This window comes from Vicugna pacos, chromosome 11 (assembly GCF_048564905.1).
Source record: "Vicugna pacos chromosome 11, VicPac4, whole genome shotgun sequence".
NCBI classification, from domain to species: Eukaryota; Metazoa; Chordata; class Mammalia; order Artiodactyla; family Camelidae; genus Vicugna; species Vicugna pacos.
This window is the reverse complement of record NC_132997.1, coordinates 23,654,891-23,667,354: the sequence shown is the minus strand read 5'-3', so window position 1 is coordinate 23,667,354 and position 12,464 is coordinate 23,654,891. Positions and strand designations below refer to the sequence as shown.

Here is a 12,464-nt window from a genome sequence, read left to right as displayed (position 1 = left end):
AGGTTTATTAATATAAAATGAAATATATTTATGATTCTCATGCAATTCAGTCATTCTTACATTTGCATTCATACTGCACCTACCATGTAATGAGTGTTACCTTTGGGATAAAGAAGTAACAGATTGGTTTAAAACCTTCCTTCATGAAACATTCAATTCAATTAAGAATTCGACAATTCACAAAAGACTGCACTTTACATAGGAAACAGTAAGAAAACTTTGAAGGGAAATGAGGCAGGGAGGTGGGACGGATGCTGATGCATGGGGCTGTCATCATTGTTCTTACTGGGTGATCACTACAAGGGATCCAAGGAGATCTTACTGACAAGCAGGCATTTGAGCTCAGACCTGAAGGAAGGAGGGAGACCACCATGTGTGTGTCCAGGGAGGATTCAAGGCAGAGGGAAGAGCTAATGCCAGGCCCTGGGGCAGGAGCACCCCGTCACAATCAAGGAGCTGCAAGGAGGCCTGTGAGGCTGCAGCAGAGTGCGGCCTGGCCAGGCTGTAGAGGTAACCACCTGACAGATGATGTAGGACTCATGGGTGCTGTGTGCATGTTGGCTTCATCTGTGAGGAATGGAAAGCTGTGGGCAGAAGGAGCTGAGCAGTGACCTGACTGGATCCTCTGATGCTGGGTGGAGAACAGCCTACAGGAGTGAGGGCCCCGGAAGGAGCGTGGTTAGTGGCAGCTTCAGCCATCCAGTCAAGAGGTGGTGGCAGCTCTGATCAGGTAGAATAGGAGGGGGCCAACGAGGGACATAGTCTGAAATTGAACATGAAGGCTTTGCTTACGGGGAGGAGATGAGGCGGAGAGAGGGGAGAAGTCAAGAAAGACCTCAAAACTGGGGCTTGAGCTCCTGTCAGGATGGAGTTACTGTCACAAAAAGGGGAGAATGAGGGAGAGCAGGTTCAGAGGAGATGGTTAATCTGCTTTTGGCTTGTTAGATGTCCACATGGAGATGTTGTGGAGACAGCTGGCTGGGCATAAATCTAGAATGTATGGAAAGGTTTGGAATGAAAAAATGAATTTCAAGTTATGACAGTCCAGATGTCATGGATGCCACAAGCCTGGATGAGGTCAGCAAGGAGATGAGTGGCTGAGAAAACTGGATCAAGACTGGATTCCTGAGTCAAACTAATGCTAATGAGTTTGGAAGGAAAGTAGAAACCATCAGTGGAGTCACAGAATGAAAGGTCAATGAGTTCATAAAAATACAGAAAACGACCACAAAAACAATTCTAAAAATGGTAGAATGTATTGAACTGGAATCTATATCACGGAAGCATTTCAACAGAGAAAGAGAGACTGACTGTGTCAAACTAAGATGATAAAAGTGTGGATTGAGAAATCTTTTATTCCTGTGATAGAAATGTTCTAAAATGGGATTGTGAGGGAGACACAACACTGCACATTTACACACATGAAAACTGAAGAGTTTTGTTGTTTAAACGAGTGGATTTATGGTATGTAAATTATACCTCAGGAAGTCTCTTTCAAAATGATGTATTTAGCACGTATCTACCCAATAGATCTCCTCTCAGTATTTATAAAAAAGATGCATGCATATATATACAAAAACATTTATTCATAATAACCCACACTTGAGCTAACCCAAATGTCCATTATTAAGAGAATGCACTGATTTCTGCTTGAAGGAGGTACTGGGGATTGAACCCAGGACCTCTTGGGTGCTGAGCATGCGCTCCACCAGTTGAGCTTTACCCTCCCCCCCAGATATTCCAGGACAGCTGTTTGTTGGGAGCTGGGGAACCCACAGACACTTAATGCTGGCCCCTTCTCATTGCACGTGAGGACAGCTTGGCCAGAGAGAAAAGTGCTCCGGGAGAGAAGTCTGTGAACAGAGCATCGGATTTCCCAACCAGGGCCACAATGGGGCGTGATCACACCCAACCCATCTTCTGCGCAGAGGTTCAGGCACCAGCTTCATGGGCAAGGGGAACCTAGTCCTTCTGCCTGTGCCTGTGTGTGTTTTCAGCTTTTCTTAACAATGAGATTCATCTGGAGCTTGTGTCCTCTATAACCGTGTAGAGGAATAACTGATGAGGGAGGTGATATCAATTGGTGATGAGAAGACCCCGGGATTTTGAGCCTGAAAGACCTGGGTTTGAATCCCAGCTGTGCCCATCACCACCGGTGAGACTTTAGAGTGCCCAACCTGCACACCCAGCTTCCGTTTGTCCCTAAAATGGGGCTTTCATGAGAGTCAGAAATGGCACATCAGAAGGTAGGTTCTCAATAAATCGTAGTTGCCACTGAAACGCATGGGGCTCTTGTAAGCTTAAGTGATAAATTTCCTATAGGTTGTTAATGGCTAGGAAGCATCCTCACTCCTGTACATTTTCGTGGTGCAGGGCTCTTTCGAACAGGCTGTGGCTTTAAAAATGCAGATGCCTTCTGCCCAAGAGGAAAAAGCTTTCCGAGGGAAGCCAAAGGGCATCCTGTTCTGATTAGCAGCCTCCATCTGCACTCGGATGCCTGCTCTCACCCGACACAGAAGGCTGAGCAGGGATCTGGATCAGAACTGTTTGAAATGCGACTGCAGGGAGACCAGACTGCATCGCCGTTATCTTCCTGCCGGTCATCCTCAGGGAAAATGCACTGAAGGTTTGGGAAGAAGCCTCAGGTGGAGAAGGCACAGCTCCGGGGCTGCCTCGGAGGTGGCCAGCTTTCTGTGCTGCCGACAGCAATGTGGCTGCCATATGCATTTTATGCCCGCACGTTGATTGGACCTGTTCCTGTTTGTTCTCCACGATTGCTGTCTGAATGGAAAGTTAGCAGAACCATATGCATTCACTTCACATTGTCCAGGATGGAAAACCCTGGTCATTTGTCCCAGAAGAGAAATATCTGTGAAGCCACCAGATACTAAGCCTTAAATGCCATGGAGCTGTGTAACCTCTGATGCACCAAAACGGTGAGGGAAGTGAGGCAAAAATGGAAAACAAATTAGGATGTCTCTAAAAGACACGCAAGCCATTATTAACACAAGAATAAGATTAGACCTCAAGCACAACCTATTAGTTTTAGTTGTGAGTTTGCCATTCATATTTCTCCCACAGTGAAGCTACATTAAGAATAGTAGATTAAATAAATAAAGAATAATGAAGAAAGTGTTGATTGTCCTTTGTCACCCATAAGGACCCACATTTCCACTCTGTGGCAACAAAAATCAGTCATCTAAATATTAACAAGTAGAACACATTATAAACACTTAGTTATATAGTATTATCCCTGTAAAGCCATTACAACTGAAATAAAAACTGTTTTTTATTTTAACTATTAATACTCATCAAATGTTAATGAAAATATCCAACAAATAATTATGAAAAACACATTGCTTAAGTAATAAAGATGAAAGGTGATAATCAGTGTGAATATTTAATCCGCAAAATAAGGAACATACCATTAATAAGACTTAATTATGTCATTAAATATTTAATTTTACTTTCACCACTAAATTTTGTTTGCTTTCTGCATATTTTAAATGTAAAAAGCTGCTTAATAAAATTTGTAGTTTCAGCAACGTCAAATGCCAGAGCATTTAAGTTTGACTTACTGTCTTCATCAGATTGGTCAGGTGCCATTTTATTCACTATTCAATGAAATGAACAACCCTCCTTGCCTTCACTGCATGTTCTGTTTTACCAAAAAGTGGTTTAATAATTGATTCTGGATTATACCCACAGGTTAGTTTTCTCATAGTGAAGAAAAATAATTGCTTTCTCTTTGTATTTGTTTTTCAGTGAGTATCACACAGTGACTGTGCAGGAGAACATGGCTTGTGTTCTGCCTCAGATCACTGCAGAACAGGTCTGAAACCAGCCACAATTAGAACGTTTATTGGGGGTAGTGTGTAGCTCAGTGGGCGAGTGTGTGCTTAGCATGCATGAGGTCCTGGGCTCAATCCCCAGTCCCTCCATCAAAAAATTAAATAGATAAATAAATTTTTAAAACAGTGAGGAAAAAAAACCCAAACCCACAACCAATTAGACCATTTGTTTCCTGAGAGTCAATCTCATCACTTAGAACTCCTGCTTCCGGATAAATCTCATTTCACCATTTAACGTCATAGTGAGTAAGTTAACTCAGCCTCACCCTCGCACGCAGTGAGAGCCTGTCTGTCTCAAGTGCTCTGAGCAGGGCCAGGCTGGATCCCTCACAGGCCCAGCACAAGGACCCTCACCTGGCTTGCACAACTCCCGGGAGCCCATTGTGCACATCTGTCCCTGACCCTGGTCAGTGACATCACATCAGGAGCTGGAAACCAGCTATGAAGCATCTCCCCCAAAGACACTGGCGAATGATACAAGTCAGGGCTCACCCCCCACCTCAGAGAGCCCGTTGTTAAACATTGCCCAGCACACCGCAGCCTACACCTGCGGGGATCAGGCCACGACACCCCACCCCTCTCCCGCCGTCTCCTCCTGGGTCCCGATGACCCAGTGGAGGAGGACAGGACAGATGCTCTGTGGCTGCCAGCAGGCCAGGGTGCCAGGGGCCCAGCTGGGCTTGGAGCAGCTCTGGGCAGCGGGGCAGGTGAAACGTTTTCCCTCCGCGTCTGTGACTCCTGACCAGCTCCGGCTCTGGTCAGCGGGTGAGGCGGGGGGGGGAATAACCACGCTCAGCTTTTCCTTCGCTGCCAGAATAGAAAAAGCTCTTTGTGGGGAGAGGAAGGCCCCTCCTCTCTTGCACGTCTCCTGATGCAGCCGCTGCCCAGGCCGGCTCTGGACAGAGGCAGGAGACTGGCCATCCCAGCTGGGCCAGGCTGAGGGCTTTCCGGGGATAGATGGGCATTTGGTGCATCCTTGTCCCAAGGACGGTCCTAGGCAGCCCTGCGGGCCTCTCCTGACGGGCACACTCTGTGAGGCTCAGAACGGGGGTCTGCAGAGGCAGGGCCACGGGAAGACAGAAGTCTGCTGGGAAAGGCCTCTTCCTCCTCTGATAACGGCTGGACAGGACAGGAAAAGCAGAGAAGGAATCAGAAGCCCTGAGGGGAAATCCAATGTTTCCATCCTCAGGCGTAAGTGTGGGTCTGGAGCAACATGTTTCATCCATTTAGGAACTCGATGACCTAACCTTCGGGCTTTGGGGAGGCCTGAGCCCCCAGACGCCGGGAGAAGCCTGTGGAAATGCTGGTCTGGCCTCCTCCCTCCTGACCACCAGGACTGCACAGGCTCATTGCTTTCCCAGGCCTGTAAGGCCTCTCAGGGATTCCCAGTCACCAGAAACACACCCTTCTGGGTTTTCATTTCCAACTGGGCTGGCAGTGCTGGACCCACATACAGATGGAGGCAGAAGGCTGGGGTATCTGCCTGTGGCCTCAAGACAGACAGGCCCGTCCTGACCCCCAATTCCTGGCTCACCCTGCACTTCCTTCCCTGGGACACACAGGCCCTTTTTATTTTTTATTTTTGTTTTGTTTTTTTGTTTCTAATTTTTAATTTTTTCTGCTTTTTTTTGTTGTTGTTAAAGTTGTTAAAAAGTTTTTGTTTGAGTTTTTTGCTTTTTGTTTGTTTTGTTTTATTTTTGTTTTTTGTTTGTTTATTGGTTTTTTGTTGATGTAGCCCCTATTCAACCTGGGCTGCCACCCAGACAGAAAGTACAAGGATTTTTCTTTCTCATCCTTGGTGCAAATCAAGAGAACAGCAGACTACTTAAGGTCTGTCAGTAGATGCAGACACACGGGCCCTTTTTAGATGAGCCACTGGGCTAAACTTGCTACCTTAAAAGAATGAACAACAGCCAGGATAACACTGGGGCTGGCTGCCTGATTCCTTGTGCTTAAATTTGATCTGATCTCCCAGTTTTTCTGCCTCTGTAGTGGGGTGTCAGGGCTATTGGTTTAATCATGGTGATGGGGGAGCCATCCTCACTCCAGAGGGGCTCTGCCCATGCAGGGGGCACCCAGGCGCAGGCTGGAGCCCATCTTCCCATTAGCAAGAGGCTGAGTAACTGTCCCCGGGGATGCAGAGGCTGAGATGTTGGGCTGCAGCCGCCACTTGATGACTCCTGCACTCTGCCTGCCTCCTTCTGCCTGTCCTGCCCTTCCTTCTAAGGGTCTGCTCAGGGGCTGCGCCCTCTGCAATGGCCTCCTTGGCCTCCCAGCTGAGATTAGGGTCCCTTTCTAGCTCAGCAGACATGCTGTGCATCAGCCCTTCACTGCCTTTACTCACGACAACATGGTCTATCTTTCTCCTCTCCTAGACTAAGGGCCATCTTTGTGTCTGCAACAGTGTCTTGTACATAGTAAATGCTCAAGAAATGTCTATGAGTAGTTGCTTCAAATGAATGGAAGACCCCTACCTTCCTTTGAATCACAGCTCAAGGGATTACCTCTCTTAAGAAGTTTTCTTAAGTTAACCAAGGACAACTTCCCCTTTCAGAAGAACCCAATCCTCTCTTATTTTTAGATACAGTTAATGGGGCAGAATTAATAATAGTACATAATATTTATTTAGAATTTACCACATCAGGCACTGTAGTAAACACTTCATCTAGCTTCCCTTCCTTAGTTTTCACAACAGCCCAATGAATTCAGTTCAATTAATATTATCCCCACTTTCTAGATGATTAAACTGAGGCACAGAAAGGTTAAGGAACTTAAAGTCGATGTAACTCCAAAGGGGTGAAGTCGGGCTCACACTCATCCAATCTGACCTTAAACCTGCTTACTCTCAAAGTCCTGCCCCTTCTGGGTTTTGTGTTGGTTGCATTTTGAAACAAGACTGAAAGCCCTGGAGCGGCACTGTGCAAAAGAACGTTCTGTGACTACGGGACGTCCCAGTGTCTCTGCACTGTCCGGCCGGCAGCCTCTGGCAGCATGTAGCTGCTGTGCCCCTGAGACGTGGCTCATGTGACTGAGAAAACAAGTTAACCAATGGAATGAAATGGCCACATGTGGCTAATGGCTACTGTATTGAGAGCTTCAGAACATAAAGGACCCCTTTAAGGGCACAGGATATGCTCGGTGGTAGACCACATGCTCAGCATGCACAGGGTTGGGGTTCAACCCCCAGTACCTCCATTTAAAATAAATAAATAAACCTAATTACCTCCCACCCCCAAAAGAAAACAAAAAAATTTTTTTTAAATAAAGGATGCATTTGAATTATCTTTTCAAAATATCTTAACCATGTGGTCCATGGCCATCAAAAGAAGGGCTGTTTCTGATTGACTGAGTCTTGGTATCTTCCTGTGCTGGGAAAACATGCAGCTACGAGCCTGAACTGAATCAGTGAGAGAAGGCTGATCCCAGTCCTTAAAGTCGTGTTTCTACTCTAACAGTCTCCCACCATGGGAAGAAGTGTACGATTCCAGTGTCTTCATTCACAGAGGCCTCGAGAAGATTCGCTATCCGAGGGCAGACTGGTAGACCAGAGCTGAGGAAGAATGGGACATGAGCTCCCCTCACTGACATCTGTTTGATGGTAGACCTGCTGCTGGACTTCACCTTATTTAATCTGAAAAGCAAACCTGTGACCCAACAAACAGTGTTTTCATTTCACAACTGAGGACAACTCAGAAAGAGTAAGAAACGGTCTCAGAAAGTGACAGAGACGTGACATGAACTCGGTCTGTCTGATTTCACTGGCCCAGAGGCTGAGGCTGTTAGGCGGAAATTCTCCTTCATCCTAACCACAGGATGGCCACTGTTCAAGGGCAAAGACAGCTATTTGAGGTTGATTATCTGTTCAAACTGCGTGTGTGGGTGTAATGATTGCTCCCACGGTGAGACAAGGCAAGTGGGGAGAATCAGGGCCTAAGCCAAATAGACCCACTTTCCATTTTCACTTCTTTGTGTTCTTTCTTTATATATCTGTAATGGAAAATTCTATATCTGTAATGGAAAATACAGAGCCGTGCTGTCTGATACAGTAGTCTTTAGCCACATGGGGTATTGAGCCCCTGAGACGTGGCTCATTGAGATCTCTTACTGTTAAGTGTCAAACATGCATCTGATTTCAAGGACTCAGTATGGAAACAAGGAAGATAAAATATCTCATTAATAACTTCTATATTGATTATATTGAAATGATCATAGTTTGAGTATACTGGAGTCAAATCAACTAGATTAAAATTGATTTAACCTGTCCCTGGTTAGCTTTTTAATGTGTCTACTAGAAAATTGGAAGTTACATATGAGGCTCACATCTTATTTCTATTGAGAGCACCTATGTCTGCTGCACCGTGTTTCTAAGTCCTGGGATGAAAAATGAACGACTCATTAAAACACCCCTCTGCCGGAGAAAACACTTTCATTTCATTAATACCCACATTGAAGCAAAGTGACGCTGGTTAGGTGTGAACACAGCTTGGGCCTCTGCCTCCCTGGCTCTCTGGGATGCGTTCGGGGCACTGGCTGCGGTAGCACGCGTCTTGCCCAGCTGCACCCAGAGCTCTTGACATTCCGTCATGTGTCTGCCTTAAACAGCACTATCCCTTCTTCCTTGAACAAAGTGCTTCATCACGCCTCCCTGGAGGAAGGTCAGTGATAAAACCACGACACGGAAAAATCACCTGATCTCTCCAAGGTCATTACCGAAGGCCATGGCCAAACAGAGCAGGGTGTGCAGTCTGCTGTGGACGTTAGACTAGAGCAGCCTAGAGATGCTTTCCTGGTCCACGATCTTGACCGCAGGAAAGCAGGTTCAATACCCAGGCTTCTGGGGGAAAGGGATTGCGCTGTCTGAGAGCCCCGACCCCTCCCCTGCTCGTAGCATTCAACGTTCCTCTCGGAGATGGAAAGACTGTGGTATTCCCCTTTGATGACTTAAAAGTGTTGTGTGCCTTTTCCTCCTTCCTCTTTCCACCCAGCCCTCTCCTTTCTCTGCGCTTTTACACCCGTTTCCATAGTAGCCACCTCTATTGTGTCCCTGACTGTGAGGAGAAACCTTGCAGATGTTAGTAGGGCGCCAGCACTTTCCAGTAGCTGTTTTGCTCACAGCCTCCTTATCTCCCCGCACTAATTTTCTTGCCTTTCTTCTCCCTAGAGCTGCTCTTCCTCCAAGTGCCTACAAGCCCTGTCGGATGGCCCCCTCCTCGATGGGAGCCTTGGAGTGAGCCGGGGAGAAGCGTGTCCTGGGAGAGGAGGCAGAGAGCTCTCGGTCTCCTTGTAAGTCTGAATTCTCCCTGTGGCTTCAACACAGCATGCTAAACGCCAACGCTCTGGAGGGTGGAATCTCCAGCCGCTGTTGGATAAGCATCGTTACCCGAAGGCCTGCCGAATGCAGGGAGATGCCTTGGCCATCTTCACTCCAGACCCCACCCTGCTCTCTCTCTGATCCCCGCTCACCTCCACCCCAGCCTCATGGAAAGCTCATGGCCGTGTCTGTCTTGAATGTCCTCATTCTGTGCATTTGCCCCGGAGAGACCAGTCACTTTTCCTTATTGGTTTGGAGGGCAGAGCAGACATACAAGCAGCACACACACACCCCTACTTGTCAGGGCTTCCAAGACCCCCAACTCCTGAATCCCCCACCTCCCTCTCAGAGCCGGGTGCAGCTGGGAAGGCAGCAGGAATGGGTCTTCAACAGTGACCTCCTGAAAGGGTTTGAAGATTCTTTGCCCGCCCTTCCTCCTTGGACATTATTCTTTGGATGACACAAGCTTGACAGCCTGATCACAATAAACATGTAACCGAAGAGAGCCTCTTCCCTTCCAGCGACATTATTTATTCACCTAAAGTAAAGGCAGAGCTATATTTAGCAGATGATGTCAGTGGGTTGGTTGTTTGGATTCTTAGAAATTGGCAGGAAGCCACCTCTCACATGATATATGAAATCACTGATAAGTGCTTCTTTTCACCAAAAGAAAAACAGCTTAATAGATGTGGCCCTTTGCTGCTCTTCGCTCCTGCCCTCCCTCCCTCTCCTCTACCCTCCTTCCTCTCCCGCCCACCCCTGCTTCGCCTGGGATTTGCCTTTCTGTGGCCCAGCTCAGCAGAGCCTGTGAAGTGGAAATGAGTCGCTCGGTACCGCAGATCAAACTGAAGCTGTTGGGATGTTCAGGATGGTTTTTCCCTCTCCTCGATCCTGGAAGGCTGCCAGAGCGCCAGTGAATCAGACACACACGCACAAAAAGGCGAATCTATACGGCAGTGGCTTTATGGGGCCCGGTATTTATGGCGGCGCGCTAGCTCAGGGTTGCTGTTTTGCAGGCAAAGATGGGAAATAGAGAGTGATTCAGGACTGCCATTAAGGGTGGAACAGCCCCCGTACAGATAGTGTGTAATAAACCACGCACAGGGAGAAGCCGTCGGAAGCTCTGGAGTTGCTGCCCTGGCTCAGCCGAGGCGGGTGGGGGGGCATCAAGTCCGAGCTCCTGATTCGTGTGGTGGCGAATACCTGGTGCTTGGAACAAATCTTTCTGCTTTCCCCCCGTTTTCCCCATCCTGCCCTGGGGAGACAGGGGTTCGCAGAGGTTAGGGGTGTTTTTGCCTGTGTAATGAATTGAATCCTTGCCCTCGTGCAGAGACCCACTTATGTGGCCAGAAGCACAAGATTTCATTCCCTGTATTTTAGCTTCTGTAAAAAACCCACATCGCTATTGCTCACAGATCCACCCAGCCCCTTTCACAGTCGGCTGGGATATTTAACTCAGGACGCCCAGCAGAAGCCAGGTGCGTCGTCTTCCCGGCCACGGGAAGCCAGCAGCTCCAGTGGTGGTCCACGTACATCTCTGTCCTTAGCTCCATCCAGTGGCCCCCGCCCCGCCCCTGGCTCTGACGCTGGAAGATGCTGTGAAGACAAGGGACAGGCGCATTGGGAGCCCTTTCACATCTTGAGTGCTTTCATTAAGCTCTCCCCTGTCACATGCTCTGTCAAGCAATCCTGGCTGCGGGATGTCGACCACCGGCGTTTAAGGGACTTGGAGAGTTTCCAAAACCCCACCGTGACACTCCCTGCAGCTGGCCTCTCTCCCACAGCCCAGCATGTGCTGGGCCCCAGGTAACACTCATCTTCATCCTAGAGGGGAGAGGAAAACAAGAAGGAGAGGAGGGAATGAGGACAAGCAAGATCTGTGCTCTTCATGTCTTAATGTCTTACCTTGGCAGGGGCAGGACTAGATGGATGGAGGGGTGAGTGGACAGATAAACCCCGACATCAACCCCTCCATCAGCAAGAAATACCACAAAATGAACACAGGTGGCAGGTCGGAGTTGTTTCCAATTTGGTCCTCAGATTAGCATCCCCCCGGGGCTCCGTACTAGGAACTGCCAGTGAGTGAAAGTCTTTGTTTTCACTGGGACTCATTTTTCATTCTTAACCTTGAGGGGAGCTGGACACCGATGACCTGCGTGCTCCCTTCCAGACTCGGAGTGTGCAGGTTCTCCAGCTGTGTGAGTCTGCGGGTCTGTGAGTCCCCCGGGGGAGCTGGCTCCCTTCTGCCAGGGAGCTGCCCTCCTCTCCCCCGAGGCGAGGTGAATGAGCTCCATCTCAGACACAGACGCTTCTGGAACGTTCCCTCCATGGGTGACTGCCACTTCTCTGGGCCCAGAAGGAACCAGTAAGTGACCTCTCTCTGGACGAACATATGCTGTCACGGAGAGCCCTGCTCGCCTGGGCTCCCTGAAGGGCCCCACCATGTTTATCACGATGATGATGGTTTCTGTTTTATGCGGGGACCGGTTCTTTGGCTCAGGCCGCTTGAGAAGCTGGCTACCGTGTCTCCCAGCCCCAGGGCTCACGCAGAACAGCGCTGCGGTCCCGGGCAGAGCGCCGCACTACGGGGCGGCGGCTCAGTGGTAGGGCGCATGGCGAGCACGAGGTCCTGCTCGAGGTCCTGGGTTCAATCCCCAGTCCCTCCACTGAAAAATAAATAAACAATTTAAAAGAAAAAAAAAGAGGAGGCTGGAGCTCCAGGACACCAGCACCATGTCCCCAGACATCTAGGATGGAGCCTGAGGGCCGCAGCGCATCAGGAGGGGCCCCGGGGCTTTGCCTTCTCTGCAGCGGTTCTCAAGTCTCACAGTGGGGCCCCCATGGCTGTGTCCCCACGTTACTACTTGGCCCTGATCCTGCCTTCCCCATGACCTGCCCAGGGCGGGAAACACACTCATTCCGTAAACCTTTACTGGGGGCCAACCTTGGTGCTGAGAGGTGAGGAGGAAGGTGGTCCTGCCCTCGGGGCACTCACAGCCCCACAGAAGGGCAGACCTGCCAGCCCAGCAGTAGCATCATGAGGGCGGTCCCGCCAGCCGGGCCACTGTATCAGGCCCCCAGAAAGTGCCCTGGACCCACAGGTGGAAGTGTCACCAGCTCTGCCCACGAGATGCTGGCAGCTCTGTCCAGAAGGGAGAGTTGACCTGGAGCTGAACAGACAAATCCACAGATAGAAGAACATGGGAAAGGCAGCCAGGCAGAGGGAACAGCCTCTGCAAAGGCACAGAGGCTCAAGGCATTCAGTTCTGCTCGGCTGGCAGACACAGCACAGGGTGCCACGG

At 49.1% G+C, this 12,464-nt stretch overlaps 1 long non-coding RNA gene and 1 pseudogene across 1 annotated transcript; one reads left to right on the top strand and one right to left on the bottom strand.

Annotated features, from left to right (window-relative positions):
* The first annotated feature begins 3,776 nt into the window (after positions 1-3,776).
* Positions 3,777-9,667, top strand: LOC140699708 (uncharacterized). The gene is made up of 2 exons (XR_012077952.1): positions 3,777-3,832; positions 9,013-9,667. It is a non-coding gene; the product is annotated as an uncharacterized lncRNA (long non-coding RNA).
* LOC140699938 (small nucleolar RNA SNORA31) lies at positions 5,579-5,699 on the bottom strand (annotated as a pseudogene).
* Positions 9,668-12,464: the final 2,797 nt, after the last annotated feature.